Source organism: Acomys minous (assembly GCF_964271855.1).
Source record: "Acomys minous genome assembly, chromosome: 11".
Taxonomy (NCBI): Eukaryota; Metazoa; Chordata; class Mammalia; order Rodentia; family Muridae; genus Acomys; species Acomys minous.
The window spans coordinates 3,973,010-3,980,524 of NC_140492.1; positions in this window are offsets into that span (position 1 = coordinate 3,973,010).

The following is a 7,515-nucleotide window of genomic DNA, read 5'->3' on the forward strand; positions in this document are numbered from 1 at the left end:
AGGCTCGGGGTCCCTTCTCCATCCCTGGGAACGATGGCAAACCCACAATGGGCTTTGGACTGTGTATCTGGCCCACTCCGTTCTCCTGGAAACCAGGTGTCCAACCATGTGGCTCCAGGAGACATTTCCCGTTCAAACCAACACAGAAAGTGTCTCAAGACAAAGCTAGTGGTCACCACAAAAACAAAAACAAAAACAAACAAACAAAAAAACTCCAGAGTGCTCAGAGTTCTACAGAAAGGACAGTGTTCTGCTCTCCCTCGTGAAATTAAAACGTGGCCTCAGCAGCGTTCTGTACTGGATTGGGGTATCAAACTTGGCCAAGCCAGGGTTCCTTCTCCATCTCATCAGGCTTTGGAACCAGGGAGACCCCCAGACTCCTCTACAGCCCCAAACAAGGACGAGCCTACAGCCAACAGGCCAATTTTTAGTGTCTGCAGCACAGCCTTGCTGTATGGGAGCCCTGCGATAAAACTCCTCAAAAGCGGCCGCGAATCAGTACAGGTGCAATTGCTCTCCATTAAAGTAAGTCGGGCGGAATGGTCACATGAATTGCACAAAGAGACCAAGCCAGGGGCCGGAATGGCAGAGCCCCATAAGCTACCTTCCTCTTTGGTATTTGCAGCCTTGTGCGTGCTCCCTTGGGGGTGTCAGTTTAATCCCCCTCCCACCCCCAGGTCTTGATGCAGACTCAGAGCCTTGATTCCAGAGACTTAGCACCACAGCGCCATGGGCCCAGCCTGGGGATGTATCTGACAAATCGGGAGACTCTGATGTTCACCCAAGTTGGACAAGCAATTGGCTGTGGACAGAAACGCTAGTTCTAGGATGTTTGGTTCCTCCCCTTGTCACTGAAGATGGATTTTCCTATTATAATTTGCCTGCATTTCTGTGGTGATGGTGACGTACACTCAGCGATGCCACAGTTGTTAGGGAATGCACTTAAGCCTACACCCTAAATACCTTCCCTCATGCCGGGAGCTGCCCTAAACAGCTGCCCAGTCAAGAAAAGCTTCTACAGCTCTTGCTGGTTACCAGGCACACACACCCCGGCCCCCCAAATGAGGGGTGTGCTCTATTCGTTTCCCTAAATTTAACACAATAATATTCTTGGCCCAGCGTGGGTATCGTGACCTAACCTAAGAGCTATGTTTTAAAATTGCATATTCTAGTTTTTGAAGGTCTCCAAGTCTGGTTTCTCTCTAAGATGATAATAGAAGCACCTCCCACCCTTGGAAGTCCCAGGCCACAGCTGATTTTCTGTGTTAGTTTTGATCCCATAATGAGGCAACAGCAAAACTGCTTGACTTATCATGTGCTAGGATGTGAAAGAGGAAGAGAAAGGGCCAGTCTCTGTGCCCTTGCAGGTCATGTCTTCAGTGATCTGAATGTCGCGCCATCGAAACAGACAGATTAAGAGTCTCCATCTCATGCCAGGCGTGGTGGCACACACCTTTAATCCCAGCACTCGGAAGCAGAGGCAGGCGGATCACTGTGAGTTCGAGGCCAACCTGGTTTACAAAGTGAATCCAGGACAGCCAAGGCTACACAGAGAAACCAAACCAAACAAAAACAAAAACAAATAAACAAAAAGTCCCCATCTCTAAATGCTCTGCAGCTCCCAACAGTGTTGTCCTAAATCCAGGCATCACAGTATGGCTCTTGGCATCTGACTCCTCTCACCTGAGAGTCACCTGTGCTGCTGCCCAGGCCCAGCATCATTCCCTCCCTGGTGGAGGGGTATTCCGCCCCGTGGGCCCTTTCTCCATTCCCTCTGTGTTCTCTGAAGTAAAACCCTACGTTTCCACATTACACGGACAGAACAGAACTGTACTTACAAACTTCAACCTTGGGCCGTTTCTTGGGGCCGGGTGTTGTCAGTGAGATGGCCTGCACAGCACTGTGTTGGCTGATGAGGGACTCTCAGTAAAGCCATTTGGTTCAACACTCAGCTCCTGCCAACTTTACTGAGTGTGTGGTGTGTGTGCTGGGGTGTGACTGCGCTGCCAGGCACGTGTGGAGGTCAGGGGACGATGTGTACAAGTCAGTCCTTGCCTTCCGCCCTGTAGGTCCTGGGGAACAAAGCGAGACTTAGCAGCAAGTTAGCTGGCAGCCACCTTGCCGATGCCCCCTCCCCGTTCTTTCCTCCTCCTGCCTCAGCCTCCTGAGTGGCATCGACCGCTCTCAGCTTGTATTTTGGATTTCAGTAGTGTCTGTTCTTAGTGGGAAAATCACTGCATCTCTTTTTCAGATGACATAATTTCTTTTTTAAAATATATTTTATTAATTTATTCATATTACATCTCAATGGTTATCCCATCCCTTGTATCCTCCCATTCCTCCCTCCCTCCCATTTTCCCCTTACTCCCCTCCCCTGTGACTGTGACTGAGGGGGACTTCCTCCCCCTGTATATGCTCATAGGGAATCAAGTTTCTTCCTGGTAACCTGCTATCCTTCCTCTGAGTGCCACCAGGCCTCCCCATCCAGGGGACGTGGTCAAATATGGAATACTACTCAGCTATTGAAAACAAGGAATTCCCAAAATTTGTGGGCAAATAGATTGAACTAGAAATGATCATAATGAGTAAGTTAACCCAGAAGCAGAAAGAGTCAAATGGTATATACTCATTTATGTCTGCATACATGGGACTGCATGTCCCATGAAAGCCTTCACTTATCAGGAAACTGGGACAGAGGGGAGGGCATCCTATTGGGGCTCTAGATGAGAGAAACATGGGAGAATGGCAAAGTAGAAGGATCTAGAGGGTCCTAGAAACCTACAAGAAGAACACTTATGACAGGCGGATCTGGGCCCAGGGGTCCTGCTCAAACTATGGCACCAGCCAATGACAATATGTGCAGTAAACTTCGAACCCCTACCCAGATCTAGCCAATGGACAGGACATTCTCCACAGTTGAGTGGAGACTTTCACAGATGACAGTTTCTAAATCCAGTTTTTCTGTAGCATGCTAATGTCATTTACTCACCTATGAACTTAAATGCACTTTTACCACAGGACTATCAGCTCCAGGTAAAGTGAGCTGTTGCAGATACAGCTGCCAAGCGCTAAGGACGTGGCTCGGAGGTAGGACAAGCACTGAGCCCGACCGGAGAGAGAGGCAGGCGGGCAGGCTGTGGCACTCCCGGTTCCCCTTCACTACTGGGCTGGCGCAGCGCCTGGTGTGCATGTGACCTTATGTGCAGGTTTTCTGTGCACCCCTTTCCTAATGCGAGGCCTCTGCTTCCGGCATCTTCACTGTCTGCTGCTTTGGGAGCACGGGCCCAGGTCAGAGGCTCTCAACACCCCGTCACAGGCAGCACTCCGAGGCACTTGCAGAGTAGCCGCAGCCTCCATTTCTGGCCACACAGCTGACTGGCCTGGAGAGGAGAGAGAGTCCAGTCTCTTGAGAATGCAGTTCACTGGGGCCTGCAGTTTTCCTTTTTCTACTTTGTGATTAACTAATATTTCGACAGCACAGGGATTTAGGCACATGTTTATTAAGCGTTTCTTTTGAAAAGGGCACGATGCCAGGTATAAGGCAATTTATATGATTTATATGCTCTGCTCATTGGAAAGAAATTTCAATATACATGGTCCTGCATACAAGGCACACATGTCCTGCATACAAGGCACACATGTCCTGCATACAAGGCACATATGTCCTGTATACAAGGCACACATGTCCTGCCATACAAGGCACACATGCTCTGCCATACAAGGCACATATGTGTGGAATTCTCAGTACAAGGAATTAACAATCTACAAGAAAGACCGTGACTTCAAGATCACTGCTTGTGTGATTTGCATATTGCCTGTGCCCTTTGGGAAGCTGCCCTTTATCTGTTGGTTTGGGGAGCTGAAGCGTTTCGCCATGTGAAGAGAGAGCCTTGGCCACACTGGTATGCGCCTTTCTTAGCAGAAGTGGAAGAAAGTGGACTGGGCTGCTCTCTGTGCATGTCACCTGTGTGCATGGGTGGAGGTCAGAGGGGACTTTTCTTCTGCTGAGTGCGACCCGCGGGATCAAACTAATACCATCAGGCCTGGCAGCACACGCCCTGAGCAGCTGAGCCATCTTGCCTGCCCTTCTGTCCTTTCTAATTATGGTTTATGGTTTTCATATTGAGTGTCCCCACGAAGGCTCGTGTGTTAAAGACTTAGCTCCTGGTTTATAAGGACGATCTTTTCACAGAGAAACCAACCCACTGGTGAACAGTCGAGCAGGTCACTTGGGGCACAGGTTGGAAGGTGGTTCCTCTCCCGGGCTGGCCGTCGTTCACTCATCTCTCCCAGCCTCTCCCCCTCTCCCTGCCCCCGTCCATCTCTCCCGCTTTCCCTTCCTTTCTCCTTCTTCCTCCTGTGCCACAGTGACAACAGAATCTGGTTGAATTTCTTCTCTCAGGCATTTCCTGAGTAAACAGTGCTTGGTTCTCTGTGAGCCTGTGCTGCTCTCTACTGTCTCAGAGCCACTGATCCCAGCGCTCGGGAGGCTGAGGCAGGAGGATGGACAGTCAGTGGGGTCAGCTACACCTGGAGTGCAAAACTGGGCTTTGTGGGGGGAAATCTTGTTTTCAACTTAAACATACACAGTAAACTAAAAGAAAGCAGTGTGTGCACTGGCCTCCAGCCAGAACGTCCTCTTCTGTCCTGTTGATAATTATTCTAGAATAATACCAACTTTGTTCTCTACATAGACCTGGCTGTCCTGGAACTCACTTGGTAAAACAAGCTGACCTCAAATCCACAGAAATCTGCCTACCTCTGCCTCCTTGGTGCTGGGGTTAATGGAGTGCGCCACCATGTCTGGCTCTAATTATTAACTTTAGTAATCATCTTTATTTATTTTGGTACATAGTCAAGGCTGTCTCCAGATTCACAGTCCTCCTGTCTTGGCTTACCAAGTGCCAAGATTTCAAACTTGCAACACTATGCTGTTTATCAACTCAAAAAAAAAAAAAAAGATCATTTAAAAGCATTTTTTCAGAATAAAATTTAAAATAATAGCATTAAAATTTCTCAAATTGTATTGTAGCGTTCAGAGGAATTAATTAGAACTAAATTTACTATAACTGGACATTTAAAAATGTTTAGACTTGCTGTTCAGAGACACTGTGTATCCCCGCATGGGTGTTGCTTAAGTACGCACTGTGGCCTTACTCACATGGCTCTAGCATATGTCACAGCCCACTTACTGCAAATATTTTATGTTTTATTGCTACTGAGAATGCTCTCCCTATCTTCATTTCATTTCCTGACTGGCTATTGCTGTAACTAGAAAAGGCTTATTGATTTTTGTATACATAGCTATTTCAAAATTTATAAGCACAACACAGAAATGACAAAAAAAAAAAAAAAAGCAGTCATTTCTCTATAAAGGAACCCAGTTTGGCTTTCCAGGTGCCATTTCTGCTAAGGGAAAATCTTTCTTATAGCCGTCTGGCGCTCAACTGATAGGGTTTCTCACAAGCCTCTCTTCTCACCCCATCTCCTCACCCTGACATATCTACCTGGGACAGAGGCGTATATTCAAAGCACAATACTTGCTGGATATCTGACCATTTTTGGGGCTCGCTGAGTAGTGCATGGGCCACAACAAGCTACAAGAATGGTTTGTTCTGGCCTGAGCCCACAGCTCACCCTTGCTGGGTCTGTCAATCTTAGATCCTTTCCTCCTTGGCCTCTCAGGGAGGGAGCGTATGGCGTCTATAGCTTTGCCTGTCTCCATCCCCAGGTAAGTCACTAACTTCCGAGGATGCCACCGAGACAAGGTTTATTGGTGCAGCCCTGGCTGTCCTGGAACTCCCTCTGTAGATGAGACTTGCCTCCAACTCAGAGATCTGCCTGCCTCTGAGTGCTGGAATTAAAGGCATATGCCACCACCACCCAGCTTAGGCCTGACATCTTTAATATTTGGAGGGAAATCCTGTTTATCGTGTATTCTGTGATCTAAGGCAAATCTGGTTGAGAGTTGGAAGGAACCTACAAGGAATGATAAGAGTTAAAAATACTTTACGCTTACATTTAAACAGTGTTGCCCGACTGCAGATATTTGCCTTGTCTCCTATGGCAGAATTCCCGCACTCCATTTCCAACAGTGACCACCATTTTCATTTGCATGTGTCTATGCAGGTACTGATGCTGGAGGCCAAGTGCTATTTACCTTATTTTTTGAGGTGGGATTCCTCACTGGCCTGGGTCTTACCTAGTCGGCTGGCCGGGCCATGCCCTCCCGGGACCGCACTGCTTCTATTCCCCAGCACTGCGGTTAGGAACAAGCACAACTCTCCCTGGCTTCTCATACGTGCTCTGGGACGGAACTCAGTTCCCCACGGCTGGCTGCCCACTAAGTCATTTACCTGGTCACAATTACTTTGTCAATGAAGTGGAGTTGGGGTTAAGACATGTTTGAGGGGTGTGGAGTGCTCAGCCACAAATGGGGCATCTCTGTCACATCCCCTCTCCGTAAGGCGCAGGACAATTGCAGGGGAGGAGAGGGGGCCTACAGATCTTAAGATCCAGAAGTCAGAGAGGACCAGAGTGAGAGTGTCCTTGGACCACTACCCTCACGGACTCACAGCAGCTGTGGTTGCTGCACAAGACAGAGCTGTCAGCAAACACCACAGCATGGAGCAGCAAAGGGGCTCATACGGCCCCACCCCTGGCTGAGGAGCTATTGACAGGCAATGGCTTCTGAGAGAGGAAGAGTTGGTTTTCTTTAAGGGTGTAGTCCCTGGTAGGTCAAGTGTGCTCCAATACATTGCCCCATGCATGAGTAGCACAAATGGGACTTGGTGGGAGAATCTGAATATATGTGTGTACACACACACACACACACACACATAATGAACAGAGGACAGAAAGGTGAGAGGGTGACAGGAGATGAGGGTGGACTGGGAGGAGTTGGGCAGAGAATTGTAGGGTGACTATGAGGGAGGCTTAAGGACTGTATTACACACGCTGCAGTGGATATAGAGTTGCTCACACTTGGTACTCTTTAGTTTTTCTATTTTTATTTGTTCCTTGCCCATATCTTTGAGAACATAGTCTTGATGGCTAACTGGCTAAAATTTTTCCTGTTAAAGGAACATACTAAGTAGATTTGAGGTTTTTTTGTTTTGTTTTAAATGACACAGCATGCAATGGCCTCAGTTTGTGTATGCAGATAAAAACACATTTGTTTCTCTCAGGTCTGAAGAGTGAGACGTCCAAGACCAAGGTGCTGCCAAGGTTGGTGTCTGGCGAGAGTTAGGTCTCAGCTTTCAAGATGGGGCCTTGAACACCCCATCTGGAAGAGGGAACAGTGGCAGGAAAGAGAAGAAATGGTTATCCTGTACAGGCCCTCTGAAAAGAGTAACACTCCCACACATCTCAAGTGTGCATCCCTGTCTAACATGGTGGCCAAAACTACTGGGCCACCGTGTTGTATCTGGCTCACATATATTACAATACTATGAATGTCTATTGTTTTAATCTACTGAATAATTTGCTATGCCACATTTGATAGCAGAGGGACTC